Source organism: Myodes glareolus, chromosome X (assembly GCF_982192425.1).
Source record: "Myodes glareolus chromosome X, mMyoGla1.1, whole genome shotgun sequence".
Taxonomy (NCBI): Eukaryota; Metazoa; Chordata; class Mammalia; order Rodentia; family Cricetidae; genus Myodes; species Myodes glareolus.
Genome location: NC_142053.1, coordinates 8,575,633 through 8,603,204, shown reverse-complemented (window position 1 = coordinate 8,603,204; position 27,572 = coordinate 8,575,633).

The window sequence follows — 27,572 nt, the reverse complement described above, 5'->3', positions numbered from 1 at the left end:
CTTCCCATGGGGCAGGGAACCCTGACTGCAGGGCAGGGAACCCTGACTGCTCTTAAGAGTAGAGAGCGAGGGGGAGGGGGAGGGGGAGGGAAAAAGGAGGCGGGGAGGAGGTGGAAATTTTTAATAAATAAATAAATAAATAAAAATAAAATTTTTATTTATTCTTTTAACACTTCATATATTTTAGACATTGTACTTTGTTCTATTCCTATTGGTGTAGTGAAATACCACAGAATATGTACTTAATAAATAAATAAAATTCATTTCTTGTGACTTTCAATGTTTGAGTCTGAGATCCTAACATGGCAGTATATTTGGTATCTAGGGAGAGATGAGTTTCTGAATCTTCTAATTGTGATTAACACTACATCCTCACATGACAGAAGATCATGAACATAAAATGTCCTGATAATTTCCCTTGATCTTTTTTAATATCTCCTTTAATATCTTTCTAAAAAGTATCTTTTGGTTTTTTGAGACAGAGTTTCTCTGTGTTATAATCCTTACAGTTCAGTAACTAGCCCTTGAAAATCATGTTGGACTAGAAATCAGAGATTCACATGCCTCTGCCTACTGAGTGCTGGGATTAAAGGTCTACACTACCACTTCTTGGCTAAAGAAAGTATCTTAATATAATAACATTGGAGTCAATGTGCTTACATGAGATTTGGAGAGAACATGAACATCAAAATAATATTAATATTCAAACTTGTGAATTCTAACCATGGGAGACTCAGCATCTTAGAATGGAAGCTGTTTTAAAGCATATGTAGCCCTCTGATAAAACTTGCCTGAGTGAAAATCCCCCTGTCTGTTACTATATTGGAATCTTCAAAAGGCATTCCATTGTCTTTAAAGCAACTGTTTCTGGATGATGATGTAGTAAGACCAGTGAATTTCTATGAGAATAATCCCATTAATTTTCAGAAACCTAAATCTATGAAGAAAATCCCTTTGCAATAAAATTGCTTTGTAAGTCCATACAAGGTAGTTCTGGCAGAAATACCATGTTCAGAAAAATGAAGTATATGTCCAGAGTAAGTATATTCTACAAAAGAAAGAATACAGCACATTCTATGACAAAAGTAGTCCAATGCAGCAAATACATCACCAGCTGATCAGTGTAAAGAATGATTCCATATTGGTGTCTTAGTGTTGGTGTCTGCTTGAACACTGGAATTTGACAATAAGCCATGCCAACCTCTGTAAATGATTGTATTACTAGACCCATACCTAACATTCAGTTCTCTATTGTGGTTACTGTAGCCTCTTTGAACATGAGTCTATTAGACAGTTACAACAATGGCTCTATATGAAGCTGACTGTTTTATATAAAAGTATTCAAGCAACATATATTTGATTATTAAAATCTCTTTAAATGAAATTGTACTTTGAAACATACCTGTAACACAAATATCTTCCCATTTCTGTCCATCCAGAGTGGTCTATTGATATACCTCTTCATCAAAGTTCTTTGCCATAATTTTTGAGTAATTTTGCTTTCATGTCCCAGTACATGGGAACCACTTTGGACACATCCCATGAACTACATAAGTAAGTAAAATCTTGACATTCTTTCTAAGAAATATACATACATATGTGTATATATATATGCATATATATATGCTAAAGGATCTATAAGAAAACTTTCCTGCACCAATATGTTTCAAAGACATCCCAGGAAAGTATTAAACTGCTTAGGCTGCACATGCTCATTGGTGATTAGATATAATGCATAACCATCTATAATCAACACTGTGTTAAATAATTTTAGCAAACTGCTTAGTGTGGTTATAGGCATAGATGAAAAGGAACAATATAGTGTCATAGAGGAATGGAGATTATGACCATTTATGCCTCTTTATGTAACTCTCAGAATCAATTTTGCAATGCTTTCAAATCTTTTTGGCTCCATAGATTAGATAGCTTTCAGTTTATAAAAGATAAGTTAGCTTACAAACCATGTAATTTGGAGGAGTATGAGCCTGTACTCAGAAGCTACCAAAAATCCAAAACAAAGCAGTATTTTTTTTCAAAAAGAAAGTAGTTATTTGGGTCTTATTAAAACTAGATTTACCAAATCTTCATTCGGTGCATGGCAATTCATGACAATTCCTATAAGGTATAAAGGTATATAGCCCAACTTGTGATTCTATTTTATGGTGATGCCATTGCCATGAATGCTATGTATATGTCATCAAAATGTAAATATTAGTTTTAATAAAATATCTATCATTTATCAAACCATATATTTGACTTATCATTTCCTTACATTTCCTTACACTTACTTACTACTTTCTCATTTCTTTAGAGAAATAAAAATTCTTTGTAGCTTATTGTTCAGCTTTTTATTTTTATTTTGATGCCTGCAAAATTAACACATACTAAGGAATCATTATTAGCTACCTAATTGTATTGAACTCTAGTTAAATCAACATGAGAGGAACATAGATGACAGTAAATCACAAACTAGTAAAACTAACTTTATTGTGAAAATTTTCTACTTTTTTTGCAAATAGCAATAATAAAACCATCAAAATAACAATAATCTTCTTAAAAATGACCAGGTGTGGAAGGGAAGCTTTGTTCTTCTTTCATTTACATAACAATTTTGAGATACGCTAACATTTTTATCCATTTTTTTGTTTTGAATCAAGACCATCTGAATGTGAGATTTAAGCAGCATATGCTGATTTTGTACTTACTACTAAACTTTCACTATTTTTTCTCATCTGTGCATAATGAGCTTTGGGTACTTTATCCAAGTATATGTGTTTCTAAATGTCTTCATAAACTTCCTTTCATTGCCCTACTCTACAGTTTTAATAAAATGGGTAGATTTTTTCCTTTTAATTTGTAGAAAAGGTAATGAGCAAATTGCTTATCCAAATTTAATTCAAGCAATGTGTTTCAACTGAACTTTTTAGAATCAATTGAGAAAATAAGCAATTTCATTCATTTTTAAAGTAAAAACATTGTTGGTATGATTTCCAATCTTTTTTAAAAAAAAAGTACCCCAACCTCTTAGCAATATATAACTAAAGTATATTTGCCTTCTGATATTTAGTAATAAGTCAGTGCATAAGCATGTTTGTTAAAGAAATCAATGAATGTATGGTTTCCTTTTAATAATATATTTCCAAGTTAATTTCCTTCCAATAACTGATAAACATGTTTTCCTCCCTTTCCAATATTCCTTATGTTAATTTTAACATTTTCAGTAGTTTATGCTATTGCTAATAGTAGTGCTTTCAGTCTCATAGTCCTCTAATCTTTTTTACATGTACTTGTAAGAAAGTGATCTTATGATAAAATTCCTCAGAAGAAAACTAAATTATCCCAGAGAAATTACAAACTAGTGACAGTGTGCCAAGCTTTTTCTGATATGAATTCAAGCAATGTTTAATGGAATCCTGTTTGTCATTCAGTTAAATGGAAAATAAATTTCAAATTCTAGAAATATTGTGCATATTTTTCTTTTCCTTGAAATTCTGTCTTTTTCCCCTTTCCTTTCTCCTTTTTTCTCTTGTCCCTTCCCCTTTCTCTAAGACCAGGAAGGCACTGAATAAAGCAGCTTGCATTAGTTGCCAATATCTGAATAAACATACTGTAGTCATAAGCATTATGATATATAACAATTGCATGATGGATAAAGGTCTAGCAATAGTAATCAAAGAAAAGTCCCACAATCAGGAGTTGGTCAAATGTTATAATGTGGTAGTCATTTTAGTTTTGATATCAACTTATGATTGTTCACGAAGAGGACTTGATAAGCTGCCTTAATAATATTGTTGGAGTCCTACAAATTTTGGAACTTGGACTTATCTGCTGAAAATGATAGGAACAATTCATTCATGTTTGATGTTAAATGTAGTTTTCTTTTTGAATATATTTTATGAAAATTTTTTGCAAAAACATAGTATTTAGATGAACATCTTTACTGTGAGACAATGGTATTATACTCTGTAAAGGTTTATCACTTGTGTTGGTTTAGTAACATGCTGATTGGCCAGTAGCCAGGCAGGAAGTTTAGGTTAGGTGACTAGAATATGAGAATTCAAGGAAGAGAAAAGGTTCAGTCTGCAGTCGTCACCCAGACACAGAGAAAGCAATATAAGAATGCCTCACTGGTATAAGGAACCAAGTCATGTGCGGCTAGCACAGACAAGAATTGTGGGTTAATTTAAGATGTATGAGTAAGCTAATAAAAAGCCTGAGCTAATAGGCCAGCCAGTTTATAACTAATGTAGGCCTCTGTGTATTTCTTTGGGACTGAGCAGCTATAGGACCAGGTGGGACAGAAACCTCCACCTACAGATCTTCATAAGGATATTTGTCATAGTGACTTTACTATTGCTAAAAAGAGATAAAATTACCAAATAAAATTATAAAATAAAGAATTTATTGGGTACTTTATTGTACTTAGAGAAGGTGCATCTATAATTATAATGGCAACAATATATAGAAGACATTCTTATTGAAACCACCACAATATTCCTGTATCATTCTGCTTAAAATCCATCTCATATAATATCAACAATTAGCTAATATATTTAATATGAGAGTATATTGAGGGTTATATAATTTAACTTATACTGAATTAATATATGTACATACATTTCTTTCTCTAAATTTTTCTTAATTTAATTGATTCCCATATTTTCTATGATTCACAAAATATATATGATGGAGGCTAATGACATAGCTCAACACTGACTGCACTTCTAGATGATCTGGGTCCAATTATTAACATTAATTACTTGTTATAATTCAAGTACTAGGGAAATCTGAATTCCTTTTCCCAGTCTTTACAGGAAAGAGACATGACCTTGATGCACAGACTTACATACAAGCAAAATACCTATAATATAGATCTTAACAGGAAAAGAAGGATATTCCTCACTATAACAAACAATTCTGACTTTCTTTTCCCCTTTCATACATTTGTCTGTAAGATGACTTCCAAGATCACTGATTTATGCAATAATATATACAGGTGAAATGATGTGAAATCACTCACTGTATTAAAATAAATACAAACTCTGATCAAAAATAAACAACTAAGAAGCACTCCTGATAAAACAGCACCAAACAAACATAAGCAAATTCTTATATTTCTGTATACAAATTTTAAAATGTCAAAATAATACATGATATTGATACATATCAGAGAAAATTCAAAACAGAATATTGCATATTTGGAGAACAAAGAGGAAATACAAATTTCTGCACAAGACCCTTAGAATCACTGAAATATAAATTTATGGGACAAACAAAATAGCTAAACAAAGGCCCTAAGAAAGGCATTGAAACCTGAAAAACTACTTAATTATGGTAAGTAATTAAAATTAAAATTAGTTTTAATTAAAATCAAAACTACTTAATTACGGTAAGACTCATCTTTGAAGCAAATAAAATTGTCAGTTAATATTTGTAGGAGGAAGCCACTTGTTGGTTCCTGGCTGCTCAGGCCTGAAATAATCACACAGAAACCATATTAACTAAATCACTGCCTGGCCCATTAGCTCTATCTTCTTATTGGCTAACTCTTACATATTAATTTAACACAACTCCATTAATCTGTGTATTACCACTATGTGGTGGCCTAGCAGCAAAGTTTCAGCACATCTATCTCTGGTGGCAGATCCATGAAGTCTCCCTCTCCACTTTCCTTCTCTCAGCATTTCATTTAGTTTTCCTCACCTAACTCTGTTTCCCTATAACTCTGCTATAGGCCCAAAGCAGTTTCTTTATTCATTAACCAATAAAAGCAACACACAGATAGAAAGACCTTCCACAACAAAAATAGAAACATCATTTCCTAGAAGATAATTGAGAATCTGGCTTTAAAAAACAGGATGTTTGAATGCACATGATATAATTCAAAACTATTCAAAAATACATACCCAGTGAAAAGAGAATGATTCTCAAGAGAATGCCATCAATAGTGCCATATCCATATATTGAAATTATAAGATAATAATATATCATCTATTATAATTATATACTTTTAAGTCACAAGACGTATAAATGAATTTATGAACAAGCAGAAATTTACTGAAGAGACAGGAAAAATATGATGTAGATTAATTTGGGGATTTTGAAACTCAAATATATAAAAATTAAAATGAAAATCCAAAATATGAGTTCAAAATAAGAATGGGATTTTCATTATAAGAAAATACTATAACATGAGTTTCTTATGAATGTAAACATAACATAAGTAACATAACACTTGAAATGACAGGCAGTAGAGTAGACATTAAAAGAATCATTGCAAGTAAATGCTTCATTTTAACCTTTATTACTACAGTATTAAGTCTAAGTGAATAATATATCTATGTTGTAATCACTATATTAGTCATGAGTAATTGCACAAAATTGTAATTCTAGAACACTAGTGAATAAATACAAATAGAATATAGAAAATTGTTAAAATAAAATGAAGATAGGAAAAGAAAACATAAAATATGAAAGAGGAAAAAATATGAAAATTTAAAATAGAAGAAAGTGCTAACAATAGTAGTCCTAATTCTAAATATATCTACAATATTAAACAAAACATTTTATCTAAGTAATAACTTAAAATTCAGTGGAATGGGCAATAATAAATATAAAATTTAATATATGCTACATATAAGTGATAAAATTACATATAGATATAATATAAATAATATCACATTTTCACCAATATTTGTTACCCAGGCAAACTAACAAATAAACTTAAGAGAAAATTAAACTGTACACAAAGTAGACTTAGTAAATATAGACTATAAAGTAAAAACAGGAATAGAGATTATTTACATAAGGACATAGAACCTTGTCCAAAATGCACCAAATACAGACAAAAGCACTTCATTAAAAATAGAAAAGTTAAACTATAATAGAAATTTTATCTTATGAGATGATGACAATGAAATCAGAAAATACATAAAAACATGAAAATTGTACTATAACGTTTAAATGGATACTAGCACAATGAAAAATGCAAATCAATTGTTGAAATCAGGAACAATGAATAAATCATGATATATTACAAATAGGATAAAATTGACATAAATTAAAATCAATCCATATCACTAGAGAAAAAGACATTTGTCCATTATCACAGTAATATTTTTATCTTTAAATCACATTATTTTCAGTAAACGATATAGAACTGGTGAACATCACCTTAGGTGAAATAAATGACTTGTTTCATATAGAGACTTGAGATTAGTTTAAAGGACATGAAAAGGTTAAGGGAGAAAAATATGAAAAAATTCACATGATATCACATGTGAAAATGGCAAAATTAATCATTTCTTTACAATATAAATATGTATATATACAAATTGATGTGAGGAATCATTTACAAATATAATGAATATAGCCTGGCAGTGGTGATGCATGCCTTTAGTCCTAGCGCTCGGAAAGAAGAGGTAGCTGGATCTCTGTGAGTTTGAGGCCAGCCTGGTCTACAATAGCTATTTCCAGGAACTGCTCTAAAGCTACAGAGAAACCCTATCTTGAAAAACAAAAAAAAAAGAGAATATATTGTATTAATAGAATGGATAACTCAGTATGTATTTGTAAACGGATATATAGAGAGTCAATTTTAGTCTATCAATCAAGTTAATAAAAACTCATTTAAAATATTAGCAAGTGGATTGAGAGTGTTGTAAAAAATATTCCTGCTGTTACACAAAGAAACATATGAGCAGTATGAAAGTAACCTTGTAATGTAATTTCAGTTTGTGAAACAGTTTGTCATGCTACAAACAAGGCTAGCAAGCACACAATGGGATATAAGTTCATACAATTTTCATTCTAATGTAGGTGATAACTGTGTCTCATCCCATTGGCAGTACTTTAACCTCAAAATCTGATGCAAATTGTATTACAATCAGCATGAAAGGAAATAATGTGATAGAGAATAACATCCAGGAATATTCAGGAGTTGGACACACAGATATGTACACAGCAAAGAATTTCAGAAGGAAGCAAAATGAGGGTATTACAAAATATTGACCTTTAATTGATAGACAGCAAAGAGGAGTATTTGGGATGTTTAGAGGGAGAAAATTCATAATTATGTAACTATTACCTCAAAGTTAAAATAGATTATTTTTATAAAGAATGTAAAAACATTTTCTTATGAAAGAAAATCTTTGCAAAACATTCTATTTTCATTTGTGTGTTTAATTCACAGATAAATGAGTCTGGTTTATTGGAGTTCAGTACCCTTCTATAGTGGATAAACAGACACATAGGCATACAGATTAGCAGGTAGGCAGACTGATTGATAGACAGATTCGTTTTTTTAAAAAGAAAGCATATACAAACACATACACGGAGAAACACAGAAACACAAACATAGTCACAAATAGTGTCATACAGGTATTTTAGGTATGGTTTCAAGTCACAGGTTCCTTTAGCTTCTTTGCTCTTGTGTCAGTGATATGGACCAAGTACATGTGATAGGTTATGGGAATATAAATAGTTTATAAAGAAAGAGAAAATGGAAATAGGTTAGTGAACTGACAAAAAATCCCCCAAACATGGGTCCTGGGTCTTTTTAGAATATTTCCATAGCAACTGTATCTCCCCTGATTATATATAGCTAACACTTCTTTGGGCTTTTCTTTAGCATACATTTTTGTTGTGAGGATTTCCATTCTTTCTCTACTAGATGCCTTTATTTTACATGTTACTTTTGATTTATTTCCCCTGTCCCTATTCAACAGTAGCGAAGTAAAAACCACAAATAACAGGTGAGCTGTATGCCAGTTAATTGTATATATCAGTCTGACTAGACAAAGAGATATCCAGATATAGACATTCTGCTCCCCCCCCCCACCCAGTTCCACAACATTTCAGTACCAAAGAAACCCACAGAGGCTTATTTTAATTATAAACTATTTGGTTTCTTAACTCAGGCTTATTATTAACTAACTCTCACCACTTAAATTAACCCATAATTCTTGTTTACATTTAAGCACATGACTTAGTACCTTTTATCAGTGAGGCATCTGGCTGACGACTGTAGACTGAGCCTTTCTTCTCCCCAGAGTTCCCCTAGTCTGGTAACCCCACCTGCCTAGATTCTGGTCTATCAGTGTTTTCTTAAACCAGTAGAAGTGACGAATCATTACAGAGTACAAGAGCATTATTCCACAGCAGTTCCACCTTTTTTTTTTTCAGAACAAGAACTCTGAATCTAATTTCCTTTGTTTGGCTTTTTTCATGATCATTATAGATAACAACTTGTAACCAACATTCTAAACAAGACAAACATCTATAATCCATTTTTGGGGACTATGGGCATAGTTTTCTAGGCTACTTACTGCTGATTGGAGACACTGATAATCTTATGGGGATCTAAAGAAAATTTAGGATTATGATCAAGTAAACTGGGGTCCTCTGAATGAATCCAAAGTTTCTCATATCCTGTGTAAACAAAAGGAAAACCTCTTCTCCAAAGTACCCTATCTTTTGATTTAAATTTTGAAGTCAAGGCATTTTCAAAATATATAGTTTGGATTAATCTAGCAGCATTTAAAATCAAATGACTTTTAGCAGCTGTTGCTTCTACCCCATCAGTCAAACAATTCAAAGACAACACAATAATGTACAATATCCCAATTCTCTGTTTATTTTCCATCTTTATATGGCTTTTTAACATTCTATTTCTTTTATTTTTTTAATTTTTTGATTTTTGTGACAGAGTTTCTATGTATATCTTCGAATGTCCTGGATCTTACACTGTAGACTAAATTGCTCTTGAACTCAAAGAGATTTGCCTGCCTCTGCCTGCCATGTGCTGGCATTAAAGGCATGTGCCACCATACCCAATTACTTCCTTTCTTTTCTTATTTTTAAGGACTTTCTCTATACTTTTTCTTTTCTCTCCCAAATCTACATATCTTTTTAAGCACACTGTATACCATTTAGAGTTATTTTCTATCTGAATCTGTCTTTACTTTATATCTCACTTTTTCTGACCACATGAGTCTTTAATTTGCTAAGCAATATGGCTAGGATTAAAGTCATGGCTTTGGCAACTGGATCTGCCCACTCTTTTGCTTTCTAAGAATCTAGCTTCATGATGAAGGTACTAGTGGAAGCCACATTTTTTTTAACCACAACTCAACAGAGTTTTTAGGACCATGATCCCACCAAGCAAGCCACTGGCTGCTCATAAAACCATTTAAATGTTTGGTGACAAGGTCTCTTGGTGCATGGTTCTTCCTGCTAATGCTGAGTCAGAAAGCCTCTCTTACAGGAGCTGTGTTTGCCTCTAACAAATAGAACTCACCCAAAAAAATGCTACTACCAAGAAACTCTTCTTAACTCTGATCTTTTGTGTCTAGAATTCATTCCCAGGCTCCCTCTGGTCTTATACGGAGGTAGTTGCCCCACATAGGTCCAATTTGTAGATTGAAGTTTCTGTGCTGTCTGGTTCCACAGCTTTTTGATTTCAAAGAAACAAACAGAAGCTTATATTAATTATAAAATATTTGGTCTATTAGTGTGGGTTTATTATTAACTAGCTCTTGCAATTTATTAATCCATAATTCTCATCAACATTTAGCCATGTGATTTGGTACTTTTTATCAGTGTGACATTCTCATTTTTCTTCTTCTGCATCTGGCTGGTAATTGCAGACTGAACTTTTCCTCTTTCAAGAATTCTTCTTGGGTGGTTATGCCACTTACACTTCCTGTCTGACTACTGGCCAATCTGTATTTTATTAAACGAATATGAGTGCTAAATCTTTACAGTGTACAAGAGCATTATCATACAGCACCCAGATACCTAGAAAATATTATTCTGGAATTAGTCATCTGAATTTTTAAAGATCACACATTTCCTCAACTTTTTACTAAGCTTCAATAGAAAAAATAGGCAAATGAGGTGTAATTCACTCAAGGGAGCAAGATAATGCTAATCCACAGATTGAAGCTATTTATAATGAACACATCTTGTCCCTATGCTATACAGCAACCCATTACTGTTGTAAAAGAAGTGGCAGGCTGCTTCCAGCTGCCCAGCTAGCTTTACGTGAAATAATTACATGGAAACTGTAATCTTTTAAACACTGCCTGGCCCTTTATATCTAGCGTCTTCTTGACTAACTCTCACATCTTGCTTTAACCTATATATAGTAATCTGTGTATCAACACAGGGTTGTGGCTAACCAGGAAGATTCTAACCTATGTCCATCTTGGGCCATAGCTTCATGGCATCTACCTCATTGCCTTCTTCCCAGCATCCTGTTTGGTCTACTCCGCCTATCTAAATGCTGCCCTATCAAAAATCCAAGGCAGTTTCTTTATTAACCAATGAAAGTAACACATAGACAGATGACCCTCCTATATTATTTCCTCTTTTTTTGTTTAAACAAAACAGAAAGGCTTTCTCTTTAACACAGTAAAATTGCATAAATCAAAACAGTTATAAAGCAAGAATTATAGTTATAATATCTATATCTATTTTATCGTTGATCATAACTAAGAAAAACTATAACTATCTATTTATTCTTCAACTCTATCAAAGACTCCAGAAGGATATAATATTACCTAAGTAAACAAGAAATAAGCAACTTCCAAACTCTAGAAATGACAGAGACATCTTGCTGCCTGGACAGTCACCCAAAGTTCCTCTGTACCATTGGGGCATCCATATTCACCCTACAGGCCCATAGTATCCAGAGACATTTCCATGAAGCAGGGAATTGCAAAGGCAGTTCAGTCACTATCTGCTGTGTCCTGCAGAATGTCTCGCAGACTCTTTCATGAATCAGGAACCCCAAAAGATCATCTCACCTTTAGACAAGTTCAGCAATCCTCTCCTGTGGGTTCTCTGTGTCCAGTTTATGCAACAGTCCAGGCAAGAGCAGTTTTTTGCCCAAATGGCAACAAACTCCATAAGTAGCCTCTTCTATGCCCATCTTCCTCTTGAAGTAGTTTGGTGCTGTCAGGAGCAGATGTTTCTCAATGTCATGAAAAACCCTAAGTTATTAAAACATTAAATGTCATATTCTGTAGTCTTTGAAAGATATAAAGAATGCCTATCTGAAATATATCTATGTACATCTAGAAAGTCTAAATAACATGATCACAAACTTGAGTATTATAGATGATTATCCATTAACAATCTTTATTTCCTAATTATACATTACATTTTTAAATGAACTACACAGTCAGAATACCTCAAACAAGAGCAGAAACACTTATACATATAACAAAACTGACCTTAACTTTATACCAAAAAAACAAAATTTATACCAATGTAAATTATTCATATCTTTATCATATCCCCCTTTATATGTAAAATAACGTTTATAAACAATATCTGGGAATATGGATGTAGTTATTTATCTCCAAACTTCTTCCTGCTGTATAGGGGTTCTGTTAATCAGGTCTTTTATGGTGCTACCTGTCTGCTAGGTTTATCTCAGTCGGCAGTTGAGTGAAGTAATTTTTTGAGGGTATTCACAGCAACCTTTCAGGAGGGTGTGGTCTATCATACCATATTGGGATAGAAGCAATCCACAGGATCTCATCCTCTGTGAAAACAAAAGAAGAATCTCTTTTCCAAAGCTTCATATCCATAGATCCAAATTTTGAAGTCTAGACAGCTTTATAATACACATGTTGTATTAGCTTAGCAGACCACACAATGAAATGTCTCTCTATATTTAGCTCCTTCACAGTCAAAAAATTCAAAGAAAATACAATATATAGAATCCAAACTCTCTGTGAATTTTCCATTTTTACATGGCTATTTTTTCTTTATTTCTTTTAATCTATAACTATCTGTACGTCTTTAAAGACTTTACCCTTTTTTAAAGCATTAACTATACTTTATGACTTTTTAATACTCTTTTTCTTCTCTTGCCCATGCCTACCTATGTCTATCTAGCATTGTGACCCATTTATGTCTGAATTTGTCCTATTGCATTGTCTGTAATTATTTACTGTCCTGAAACATTTTTTTTGCTTTGCGCTTTTAAATTGCTAAGTGCTTAATAATCTAAGCTGTGACATTCCTAGGTCAAAAACAGGTATTGTGGACTTGCCCTACCCAGTCCAACATGGTAGAGCCACTTGTGACTCTGAATCAGTTGTGCTTCTTAACTGCAGAGTGGCAGGCTGCTCTGGATGTTGGCTCCACCTCTCTCCAATTTCAAAACGGAGGCTGTACCATTTTCTGCTAGCTCTGGGGATGCCAGGTAGGAGCCGTACTCAGAACTTTAACTCTGAGACTGAGCACGCAGCACAGAAACTCTTTCTATCTGAGTTACAGTCAAATTGGCCATGCAGAGCACTGCACAGTCTGGAAACATCTCTCTGTATGGTGGAAGGAATCCTCCATGCTCTCCCACCAGCCTAAGCCTGATCCCACTGTCTTCCCAGGTGCAGATGGGGAGTGCTGAGCCATTGGCATGGTCTCAGAGTACTTTCTTCCCGATCCCGAGTGAGGACACAAACATCAGGGCCCAGTAATGCTCCATAGTTGGAGTTTGCACCAGCAGCATAGCCCAGGAAGCTACGATTTAAAATGACAGCTTTTTTTCCTGCTGAGGCTGCTGAGTCAGGAAAATTTCTGTGCAGCGTACCCTAGCAAACAGCAAAAAGCTATGGTAAGCTCACTCTCTCTCCTTTTTAAGCCCTCTCAGGTTTTTAAGTGAATTTAGTCCATCACATTGGAGTGCCAATTGTTGTAAACGGACCCAAAATAATTACATGAAAACTGTATTCTTTTAAACACTGCCTGGCCCTTTATATCTAACCTATTCTTGGCTAACTCTCACATCTTGCTTCAACCCATATATAGTAATCTGTGTATCAACACAGGGTTGTGGCTTACAGGGAAGATTCTAACCTACATCCATCTTGGGCCAGAGCTTCATGGCATCTGTCTCATTGACTTTCTCCTGGCATCCTGTTTGGTCTACTCCACCTAAATGCTGCCCTATTAAAAAGCCAAGGCAGTTTCTTTATTAACCAATGAAAGTAACATATAGACAGATGACCTTCCTACATCACATTACCATTAGTAAACATCATGGGTTGCCTCACATAGGCCTCCAGGTTGAATATGGTCTAGTTATTCCTAGTCACTGTGGAGGACATACCTCCCAAGAAAAATTAGAAAATCCACTGCCTATTGTAAAAAGTCATACTTCTCTGAATAATAGAAAAACCATGGAACTTGATTCAAAAATGTCAATAGAAAACAGAAAACGTATATTTTGTCAGACTTCTATAACTATTCAAAGACCAAATCTGAGAATATGAATAAGTAACATTATAATTGATGAATTATTAGACACAGGTGCAGATATGACTAATATTACTCCAGAATTTTGATACCTGAATTAGCCTCTTCAGGAGGAGATGTTCAATTCTTAGTAATTGGAACCATACCTTAGGTAAAACAAAGAATGAGATATGTTAAATACATAAGGCCAGAAGGAGAGAAACGAAAGATGAGTCCATATATGTCTAATATAGCAATGAATCTATGGGGCTGTGATCTGTTTTAACAATGGAATGCCTAGATTAAAATTCTTGTAGTCTCAGAAATGGACCGTAAACCTACTCATGTTTCTGGCAAGGATATTATAATATACTAAAACATAGTCACTGACTATTCAGGCTGTACAAAAACACAAAGCAACACCTGGTGAATTTTCAGAGGTACCAGTGGCCCTACTTTTAAAATGGTTAACAAAGAAACATAAATGAGCTAAGCAATGGCCTTTAACAAAAGAAAAACTTCAGGATTTAGAACAGCAGCGACTAGATGTTCAGCATATTGAAAAATAAACCAGACTTTGGAATTTTCCTGTGATTGTTATTAAGAAGAAATCTGGAAAATAGTAGCATATCTAGAGAATGGTAGCAAATCTAAAAGCTGTTAGTAATGTCATTCAGCAAATAGGATATCTACAATTTGGAACTCCCTTGCTTTCCCTATTGCCTAAACGATGGCCTGTTATATTTAATGATTTAAAAGATTGTTTCTTCACTATATCTTTACAAAAAAAAAGGACAGGGAAAAATTTGCCTTCACAATGTCTATTTATAATTCTCAGCCTGCTGAAAGATATCAGTGAGATGTTCTCCCATAGGGAATGTTAAATAGCCCTGCCCTGTGCCAATATTTTGCAAGTCAGTCATTATAAATGATACAAAAAAATTCCTGAATGTACAGTTTACCATTACATGGATGATATTTTCCTATCTGATTCAAATGTAGATACTTCAGAAATAATGTTTGGGGAAGTAAAGAAAGTTTTACCTCATTGAGAATTACAAATTGCTCCTGAAAAAAAATACAGAGAGGATATTCTATTAATTATTTAGGCTATAAAATATGTTTAAAAAACTAGACCTCAAAGCTGCAAATTATGAGAGATCAATTACATACACTAACTTACTTCCAAAGATTGCTAGGTAACATTTCTCATCTACAGCCCACTCTTGGGATAGAACCTGATCAACTGATTAATTTAACAAAACCTTAGATGGAGACAAGGACTTAAATCATCCCATGGAGTTATCAGCTGATACCAAATTGACTTTGAAAAGAAATTGCAGAGGGCACATATGGATTGTATAGACATGAATCTTACTGAATTTTGATAAAATTACACTTCAAACATTTCCCTACAGTAATTTTAATGCAGAGGGAAGATATTATGTTAGAATGGATCTGCCACATAAACCAAGTAAAGAAATTGTACATTCATGTGCAAAATGTCTTTGAGTTAATTCTAAAAGAAAAATTGAAACTTTGTCAATTAACCGAAGGAGATCCAGCACAAATTATGGTGCCTTTTAATAATGATGAAATTGATAAATTTTGGAAAGAAGATAAAACCAGATAAAGAGCATATAGTATTACTTTGGGAAAGATTAACAACAAATATCCCAAAGCTAAGAGAAAAATGTTGGATCTTTCCTCACATTGTATAGATGGGACCCCACAACAATGATTCCCCCTGGTTTACACAATGCCATTCTCATAATAGCTTCTTGTAAAGATCAGCTTTGGAATACAAACAGCTCAAGAAAATTTCAAGATGGCTAGGTGAGATGATGCAGCCTAATAGACTACTTTAGTGAGACTTGAGACAAGTGTGTGTTGCAGTGAGGCCTGTTTGTTTTGTTCCTGTCTGCCCAGCTTGCATAGATCTGAAATAACCACACAGAGACTGTATTATTTAAAAGACTGTTTGGCCCATTAGCTCTATGTAACATGTAGGCCAGCTTGTTGGGGTATCTGTCCCACCCGGTACCCCACAACCGGCAATTCCCAAAGAAAATCACTTACAAGACTCCATAAGATTATAAACTGATTGGCCCATTAGCTCAGTCTTCTTATTAACTAATTCTTACATCTTACGGTAACCCATAATTCTACTCTGTGTTAGCCATATGGCTTGGTACCTCTTTCAGCTCTCAGCTCACATGTTGCCTCTTCGGTGGTCTGGGCAGGAATGGAGGAGGGAGCTTCTTCCTCCCTAGCCTTCTCCTATTCTCATTGCCCTGCCTCTACTTCCTGTCTGGATGACCTGCCTATACTTCCTGCCTGGCCAATCAGCGTTTTATTAAAATACATGATTGACAGAATACAGACAATTCTCCCACACCAACTCTAGCCTTTTTTTTTTTGGCTAAATGTTACATCTTAATTTAACCAATTTCTAGGAATTTGTTTATCACCACATAGCAGTGGCTTACTGGGTAAAATTTCCATCCTCTGTCTCTGGTAGAACTATGACATTCCTCTGACTCTGCTTTCTTCCTCCCTGAATTTAGTTCCATCCTCCCCACCTATGTAAGTTCTGCCCTATCAACAGGCCAACATAGTTTCTTTATTAATCAATGAAAGCAACACATAGACAGATGGACCTCCTACATAATCTCTTCTTTTCTGTTTATACAAAAAGGCTTTAACACTGCAAAACTATATATAACAACACAGGTATCAAGCAAGAGCTACAGTTACAATATTTATATCTACTTTATCTTTTATCATAACCAAGAGAAACTATAACTATAAGTACAAGCTCCATCAACTCCATCAAAGACTCCAGAAGATATAATATTACCTAAATAAATAGAAAGTGCATTGCAAACAACTTCCAAAATTCTAGTACTGACAGAGACATCTTGCTGCCTGGACAGTCACCCAAAGTTTTTCTGTACTGTTGGGGCATCACATGGACTTTTATATACTGCATAAAAATTTTGTATATTGATATATATTTGATATTAATTTTGTCAGAACTTATTGCACATACATTTCTACTCTTGTTCAAGGCATCATACCTATATAATTCATTTAACAATGTAAAGCAAATTTCTAGTTGTTGAAAAGTATTATTACCAACTGTTTAGGGTAATAAGGAAATATGGGTTAGTAGTCACCTAGTATAATCAAACTTGTGGCCACATTGTATATGTCAAACAAAGATATATTTTACATAGGTCATCTACAAACACTTCAGAGATCTACAGAATATGACATTTAAGATGTTTTCACAACCTAAGTTCTTCTGTTTTATGACAATGAGACATATCAGTTCCCGGTAGCAGCAATCTGCTTCAGAGAAGTTAATAGGCACTAAAGAAAATACACATGGAGCTTACTTTCTTTGTGGCAAAAGTAAACCACTGGGCAAGAAACTGTCCATGGCTCATCTGCTTACAGTACGCTGTCCTAATTAGACAAGCAAGACACAAAAGAAAGTGACTGCCAAATACCTTTTCTCCTGTCATATCTATAATATCCATAACCCATTGAATGGCCAAAAACCACTCACCCTACTTTTTGGAAATGTGGGAGTCATATTCTTGAATTTACTTTCTGTCTGGAGGAGACAATATCTTTAGGAGACCCTGAAAGAAAAATTTGGGTTAATTGTCAAGTAATGGGAGAGGTAGCTGTATCATGTTTTGTCAAGTCTATGTATAATGAGATAGTGCAGGGCTTGTCTCAAGTCCTGGCTAGAGTAGTCTGTGAGGCAGTAGAATCGCTGTTGTTGGGCCCCATCTTCTTCCCAGAGACTTCAAAGTTTACTGTCGGAAAGTTTATTAGTCACTGTTGAAATCTTAAACATTATTTATATCAAAGTGGAAAGTTTGAATTTCAGTAGACAGATATACAGAGAAAGATACCATAGAGATAAAAAAGTATATAGAAAAGTATTTTTTAATTAGATTTTTAAAAAATTAATTAATTTATTTGAAAATAAATGTGGATGAACTGATGCTTTTCTTTATCAAGAGGTTTCCCATTTTCAAACCGAATATTAATTAATTTTTATGGTATCCATAGTTTTTCTTCTCCTATGGAAACAAGAGTGAAACCCCTTCCCCATCATAGCACATCTGGTATCCATTATGAGGTCAATGTGTCCTTAAAATACGCTGGCTTTTTAATTCAGAATTTTTTTCTTTTCTCCAATGTCTCTCTGCGTCTGCTGTCCTTTCTTATTAGCCTTAATAAAAATTCAAGGTTTATAAGGCATTGAACAATCTATTTCTGGGGCTCTCTATCTTTTCTTTCTGTTTATTTAAAACATTCTTTATTTTTAATTTGATATTTCTATAACTGCCCAACCTGTAGGATTGTGTTATGCCTATAATATTCTTTATATTAAAATAAGTAAAAAAATGTTTCATTTTATTAGAGACATATGCTAGAGCATTGTCTGTTTTTATTTGTGCAGGTATATCCATAATGGCCATAACTTCTATTAAATGTGTGATTACTGAATCAGTCTGTCTAAACTCAAAGCAGATAACCATTGAAAACCTGAATATGTGTAAATGGCACAGTTTACATATTTTAATTTTCTAAATTATACAAAATGAAACACATCCATCTACCAGATTTCATTTCATTTGAATACAATTTGAGTTATTTCCTCCAGGTAGTTGTTTTTGGATATATAAAGAACAAGTAGGACATCTCCTTATAATTTCCTTGACTTGTTGCCATGAAATTGAGAAGTCCTCTTATAAAACCTTTGCTATTCCATTGTATAATTTTAGTTTTATTGTCAAAAATCAGATATTCATTACTGTGTGGATTAATATCCAGGTCTATGATTCAATTACATTGGTCAACCTGTCTGTTTTTATGCCAGCACCATGCTGTTGTCATTACTGTAACACTATAATAAAGCTTGATGACAGGGATGGTTATGCCTCCAGAAGATCCTTTATTGTACAGAATTGTTTGTCTTTTCCATATGAACTTGATTATTGTTCTTTAAAGGTGTGTAAGGAATTGTGTTGGGATTTTGATGGGGATTACATTGAATCTATAAATTACTTTTGGTAGGATTGCCATTACAGTGAGGAATCCCAGCCTTTTAGTGGAGCACTGGGGTATCAGGATCTGCTTTTTTCTCTCTTTTTCTTTTCTTTCCTTTGTTCTTTTTTTTTAACACAGTATCTTTCAACATCCTTTTTTTTGTCTGCTGGATTTTGCTCATCACCATTCTCAGGCACTAAAGACACAATCTCAAATAGCAGAAGATAAATAAAAAGAAAGTAGATTGACTTTTTATGACTAGAATCTAATTAAGAGCTGTTTTTAAAGAGAAGAGAGAGCTCCTTGCAGAGTAAGATTCCTGGTCTCTGTGTATAACCCACCTAAGCCTGATCCTAAGAAAGGGAAAATTATATAATGGAAAAGAGAAAGAATTTTCAACAAATGGTGCTGGCATAACTAGACGTTAACATGTAGAAGAATGAAAATAAATACTTATCTATTCCTGTGCACAAAATTCGAGTTCAAATGGGTTAAATACTTCAATATAAATCCAACCACACTGAACCTGATAGAAGAGAAAGTGGGACGTAGTCTCCAATACCCAAGCTATTAGGATTCTATTTAGGAAGTGGTCTCCTGTGGCTATGCATTGAAGACTACTTCTCACTTTCTGTTCTATAAGGTTCAGTGTGTTTGGCTTTATATAGAGGTCTTTAATCCATTTGAACTTGAGCAGCATTATTTGTAACAGCCAGAACCTGGGAACAACCTAGATGCCCCTCAATGAAAGAACGGATAAAGAAAATGTGGCACATCTATATATTAGAGTACTACTCAGAGGTAAAAACAATGACATCTTGAATTTTGCATGCAAATGGATGGAATTAGAAAACACTATCCTTAGTAAGGTACCCCAGACCCAAAAAGATGAATATGGTATGTACTCACTCATAAGTGGGTATTAGCTGTAAATATTGAGCCTATAGTTCACGATCCTAGAGAAGCTAAGTAATAAGGTGAACCCCCCAAAACATATATGGACCCACCTGAGTGTTGGAGACAGACAGGGTCGCCTAACATGATTGAGAGCAAGGGATGTGGGAATAGATGGAGGAGAGATTGGGCAAAGGAGGGGAGAAGGGGAAGGTTGAGGAGAACTTGAGGGATGAGATGGTTGAGATGGAGGGGGAACAGATATGAGAGCAAGGAGAAAGATATCTTAATTGGGGGAGCCATTATGGGGTTGGCAAGAAGACTGGCTCTAGAGAAATTCCCAGGAATTCACAAGGATGCGCCGAGCAAAGACCCGAGGCAATAATGTACAGGGTGCCCAAACTGGCATTGCCATGTGTTTAGATTGATGATTATCTTAAATATCACCATAGAACTTTCAACCAGCAACAGATGGAAACAGAGGCAGAGTTCCACATCGGAGCACTCAACTGAGCTCCCAAGGTCCAGTTGAAGAGTAAAAGGAATGAGAATATCAGCAAGGAAGTTAAGACTATGAGGGGTTTATCAGCTGAAGCAGTTTACCTGAGGTAATGGGAGATCACCAACTCCAGCTGGACTGGGAAGGAACAGACTTAGGACCAAGCTCGTTCTTCTGAATGTGGTTGACAGTTGTATGGCTGGGGCAAACTGAAGGCCACTGGCAATGGCACTGGAATTTGTCTCTGCTGCATGTATTTGCCTTTTGGAATCCTATTCTCTTTAAATATATACCTTGCTTAACCTAGATGTAGTGGGAGGGCCTTGTACCTTCCACAGGGCAAGGTGCCTTGCCATCTCTTAGGATTGGAGGAGGTGGGGAAGAAAGGTGTGTGGAGGGAGTAGGAGGATGGGAGGGAGTGGGAATTTGGATTGGTATTTTTATTTTAAAGAATTCTAATAAAAAAGAAAAGAAAACATGTCTAACATACATGAGACACTGAGTTAAATTCTCAAGAGGGCACAGAGCTGAGAATCACTCCTTAGACAGAGTCATATACTCATGACCATGAAATATAAATTAGAACTATCCTCCTTTTACAACTTTTAAATAATTAATATATAAGATATGAACTCTTTAAAAATGATGCAGCATAAAGACTTCCATGACTTTAAACTTTAAAATTCCTTGTAATTCTACTCTCTCTTGAGAAATGCTAGTTTATTTCACCTCATAAAATTTAATGACAGTTTATAATGCATAACTAAATTAAGCCAAAAAAGAATTCGTAAAAGTAGAACATTAGCTGTATTGTCACAAGAAGCTTTTATAATTATTTTAAAAATAATATTTTTCTACTTGTCTGAAAATGAAAGTCCTTGGTAAAATGAGTGCCTAGTATGCACAAAATCTGTATTGGATGCATAGAAACACACTCAAATTGAACAACAAAACATTTGTATGTATATTGGCAGGCCACAGCTTCATGGTGATACACAGATTAATAGGAATGGGTCAATTTAAGATGTAAGAAATAGTTAATAAGAATCAGGAATTAATATGCTAGTGTTGAAATTAATAAAGTTTCTTTGTGATTATTTGGGTCTGGACAACAGGGAAATAAAGAGCAGTCTCGCTTACAGATCTATGAATAACATATCTCTGCTTTGTAAATTTCAATGTATATTTGTGTCATCATGGTTATATACAGATGAGTAATATCTATATTAATTTCTTTGATCAAATTCCTGGTAATATTTATTGCACAAGCTTTTGTACAGAAAAGCATGCTATAAAACTCATAATATTTCTTTAAATATATGAGTGCTGTGCTTGTTTTATAAAAAATTCCTATAAAAATGTATGAGACAAAGAAAATGACTATTCCCTTTTTAATAATTGGTTTCATTTTTTGAAATTATAATATAATAAATCACTACTACCTTCCTTTTCCTCCATCCAAGCTTTTTCATAGAAGCTCCCTAGATCTCTTTCACATTAATATACAGCCTCCCTTTTCATTAATTGCTCGTGTGTGATACCCTCTATACTTTTAACTTATATTGAATCTAGAGTAAATCTGATTGTCTATATTTCTTTATCACCACTAATTTAATTCTAGGGTTTGAGTTTGACCACAGTTTTCCATCCCACATTTCCTCCTGTCTCCTCCCTCCATCATATCCCCATCCACTCTTCCCATTGGGTAAGGGCTCCCATAGGAAGTCAACAAAGTCTGGCATATTAAATTGGGTCAGGACAAAGCCCCTTCCCCCAGAATTAAGGCTGAGCATAGCATTTCACCGTAGGCAATGGAATCTAACAAACTAACTCTTGCACCAGGGATAGATTCTGGTCCTAATGTTGGAGGCCCCTCAGATAGTCCAAGCTTTAGCACTGTCTCCACATATGGAGGGCCTCGTTTGAACCTACGAAGGCTCCATAGCTGTCAGTCTAGAATTCATGAGTTTACACAAGCTTAGTTCAGCTGTCTCTGTAGATTTCTCCATCATGCTTGACCTCCCTTGTCATATATTCCCTCCTCCCTCTCTTCAGTTGGATTCCTGGAGTTAGGCCTGGTACATGGTTGTGAATCTCTGCATTTGGTTCTATCAGTTGTTGGATAAAGGCTCTATGATGATTGTTGTGAGATTCACCAATCTGATTACAAAGGAAGGCCAGTTGGGCACTCTCTCCATTATTGCTAGGAGTCTTATCTGGGGTTATCCTTGAAGATTCCTGGGATGTTCCCTAGTACCAGGTTTCTATCTAATCCCATAGTGGCTCTCTCTATCAAGCTCTCTCTTTCACTGCTATCCCCACTTGACCATCTCTTTCCCTCATGTTCTCATCCACTATCCCCTCTCATTTACTATTCCACCTCACCCCCAGTTTACCCAGGAGATCTCATCTAATTCCCCGTTCCATGGTGATTGATGTTTCTCTCTTAGGGTCTTCCTTTTTACCGAGCTTCTCTGGAGTTGTGGCTTGTAGTCTGGTTATCCTTTGTTTTACATCTAATACCCACTGATGAGCAAGTTTATACCAAGTTTGTCTTTCTGGGACTGGGTAACCTCACTCAGGATATTTTTTCTAGTTCCATCCATTTGCCTTCAAATTTCAAGATGTCATTTTTTTTTCAGATAAGTAATACGCCATTGTGTAAATGTACCAAATTTTCTTTATCTATTCTTCAGTTGAGAGGCTTTGAGGTTGATTCCAGTTCTGGCTATTATGAATAATGCTGCTATGAAGAGTGTTGAGCAGGTGTCTGTCCTTGTGATATTATTGAGTAAACACTGGGTATATGCCCAAGAGTTGCATTGCTGTGTAACACAAATAATAAAGTCCCAGAGACAGATATTGGGGTTCAAACTGAAGAGCAGTAAAGCAAATAAGAAAGTCAAAGGCTCTTATCACTACTTCAGACCAAAATGGATCATCCTGCCTCCAGGAATCCTTCGACTGAGACTGAGTATGAGACCTCTCTCCTCCTGTCTTATATTCCTCTCTGGTGTTGGGATTAAAGGCATGCACCACCACTGCCCAGTATCTATAACTAACTGGTGTGATTGGTGAGATTAAAGGTGTATGCCACCACTGCCTGGCCTGGATGGATGACAAGTGTGGCTGTTTGTACTCTGATTTCAAAGCAAGCTTTATTTAATAAAACAGAAATAACATACAAGTATGGTGCTGGTTCTTGAGGTAGATTGATTCTGAATTTTCTGAGAAATTACTCTACGAATTTCCAAAGTGGCTGTACAAGTTTGCACTCTTCCCAACAGTAGATGAGTGTCCTCCTTATTCCACATCCTCCCCAGCATAAACTGTCAATCAGAGATTTTTTTTAACCTTAGCCATTCTGACAGGTGTAAAATCATATCTCAGAGTCATTTTGATTTGCATTTCCCTCTGAATAGGGATGTTAAGCAATTCTGTAAATGTCATTTTGAATATTTCTGATTCTTTTGTGAATTTTCTTTTTATCACTGATCCAATTTTTATTGGATTATTTCATATTTTGATGTCGAGTTTCTTGAGATTTTATGTATTTTGGAGATCAGTCCTTATCAGTTATGGGGCTGGAGAAGCTCCTTTCCCATTCCGTAGGCTGCTTTTCTTTTCGTCTTATTTAACATGTCTTTTGCCTTACAGAAGCTTTTTATTTTCAGGAAGTCCCTTTTATTGATTGTTGCTTTCCGTGTCTATGCTACTGTTGTTATATATAGAAACTCATCTCATGTGCCAATGTGTAAAGACTACTTCCTACTTTCTCTTATACCAGGTTCAACGTAACTAGATTCATGTTCAAGTCCTTGATCCACTTGTACTTGAGTTTCGGGCATGGAGATAAATATGGATCTATTTGCAATCTTCTACATGTTGACATTCAATTATGCCAGCACCATTTGTTAAAGATGTTTTTCTTTTTCCATTGTACTATTTTGGCTTCTTTGTCAAAAATGAAGTGCTCATAAGTGTGGATCAGGGACTTCAATTCAATTCCGTTGGTCCATTTGTCTATTTTTATGCCAATACGAAGCTCTTTTTATGACTATAGTTCTATATTAAAGCTAGAAATCAGGGATTGTGAAGCCTCTGGAAGTTTCTTTATTGTTGTTTTAGCTATGCTTGTTTTTTTTCCATATAAAGTTGAGTATTCAAGGTCTGTGAAGAATTGTGTACAGATTTTAATGGTGATTGCATTGAATTTGTAAATTGATTTGGTAAGATTGTCATTTTTACTATGCTGATTCTACATATCTAAGAACATGGGAGATCTTTCCATTTTCTGATATCTTTTTCAATTTCTTTCTTTAGAGACTTAAAGTTCTTGCCATACTGATCTTTCACTTTTTTGGTTAGTGTTACCCCAAAATATTTTATGATATTTGTGGCTATTGTAAAGAGTGATGTTTCTTTGATTTCTTTCCCAGCCCTTTTATCATTTATATATGGGAGGACTTCTGATGTTTTTGAGTTAATATTGTATCCTACCAAATTATTGAAGATGTTTATCAGTTGTAGAAGTTCCTGGGTAGAGTTTTTGGGATCTCTTATGTATACTAGCATATCTTCTGTGGATAGTGATAATTTGACTTCTTCATTTTCATTTTGAATCCCCTTGATCTCCTTTTGTAGTCTTGTTGCTCTAGCCAGAATTTTAAGTACTATATTGAATAGATATGGCAAGAGTAAATAACCTAGTTTTGTTCCTGGTTATCATGGAATTGCTTTGAGTTTCTCTCTGTTTAATTTGATGTGGACTGCTGACTTTCTGTATAATTCTTTTATTATGTTTAAATATGTTCCTTGCATCTCTGACCTTTCCAAGACCTTTATCATGATGAGGTGATGGATTTTATCAGAAGTATTTCAGCATTTAATGAGATGATCATTTTTCTTTTTGCTTTCAGTTTGTTTATATGGTAGATTAATTTGACACATTTCTGTATGTTGAACCAATCCTGCATTTCTGGGATTAAGCTTGCTTGGTCATGGTGAATATTTTTGGTGATGCATAGTTTTACATCAATGATCATGAAGGAGAATTTTTTTAGTTCTTTTTTGTTTCATCTTGTGTAGTTTGTGTATCAGGGTAACTGGAGCCTCAAAAAAGAAGTTTGACGGCATTCCGTTCTATTGTGTGTAAAAATTTGAAGTGTATTGAAATTATCTCTTCATTGAAATTGTGGTAGAATTCTGCACTGAAGCCATGAAGCCATGTGGTCCTGTTTTTTTGTTTTTGTTTTTTTTTTTTTTTGTGTGTGTGTATGTGTGTTTGATTGGGAGAAATTTTAGTGACTGCTTCAATTTCCTTAGCTTTTATAGATCTATTTAAATTGTTTATCTGATCTTGATTTAATTTTGGTATGTGAAACCTATCCAGAAAATTGTCCAGTTTTTTTTTTTTTAGATTTTTCAATTTTGTTCAATACACATCATCTTTGAAGTATGATCGGATGATCCTGTGGATTTTCTCAGTGTCTGTTGTTATAGCCCCCTTTTCATTTCTGATTTTCTTAATTCATGTTTTCTTTCTCTGCCTTTTTTGTTAGTTTGGATGAGGGTTTGTATCTTGTTGATTTTCTCAAAGGACTAACTCTTTGTTTTATTGATTATTTTTACTGTTATTTTTGTTTCTATGTTATTGGTTTCAACCCTCAATTGATTATTTCCAGGTACATTTGTTTCTGTTTGTTTTAGAGCTTTCAGATGTTATGTTAATTAGCTAGTGTGGGATATCTCCAAATTCTTTATGTAGGCATTTAGTTCTACGAACTCTCCTCTTAGTATTGTTTTCATATTGTTCCACAAGTTTGTGTATACTGTTCATTGATTTTCATTTAATTCTAGGATGCCTTTAATTTCCTTATTTATTTATTTCTTGACCCAAGGGTGTTTCAGTTAAGCATTATTAAGTTTTCATGGGTTTGCAAACATCTTAAATTTGTGTTGTTATTGAATTCTAACTTTAATCCATGGTAACATAATAAGATACAGGGGTTTATAGAAATTTCATTTTGTATTTGTTGAGATTTCTTTTGTGCCATAGTATATGATCAATTTTTGAAAAGGTTCCATGAGGTGCTGAGAAGAAGGTATATTCTTTTGAATTTGGGCAGAATGTTCTACACATGTCTGTTAAGTCCATGTCTTCTTTTAGTTCCCTTATTTCTCTTTTAATTTTTTGTTTGGCAGACCTGTCCTTTGGTAAGAATGGGTGTTGAAGTCTCCCACTATTAGTGTGTGGTGTTCGATGTGTGATTTAAGCTTTAATAAATTTCCTTTGACAAATGTGGGTGTCCTTGTACTTGGGGCATAAATGTTCAGAATTGAGACTTTATCTTGATGGATTTTTCCTGTGGTGAATATGAAATATCCTTCTTCATCTCTTTTGATTACCTTTGGTTTGAATTCTATTTTTGAAGATATTAGAACAACTACACCAGCTTGTTTCTTATGTCCATTAGATTGGAAAGTCTTTTCCCAACCTTCTACTCTGAGGAAATGTATGTCTTTTCAGCTGAGGTATGTTTCTAGTATACAACAGAAGTATGGATCCTGTTTTCATATCCATTCTGTTAGCTTTTGTCTTTTTACAGGTAAGTTGATTCCATTAACATTAAGGGATATTAATGACCACTGAATGTTAATTCCTGTTATTTTTGGTGGTAGTGTGTGTGTGTATGTTTTCCTTCTTTAGGATTTTCTGGTGTGGGATTATCCATTGACTATGCTGTTGTGGGTATGCCTAACTTCCTTGGATTGGAGTTGTTTTCCTTATAGTGCTTTCTGTTGGGTTGAATTTGTTCATAGATCTTGTTTACATCTGGTTTTGTCATAGAATATCTTG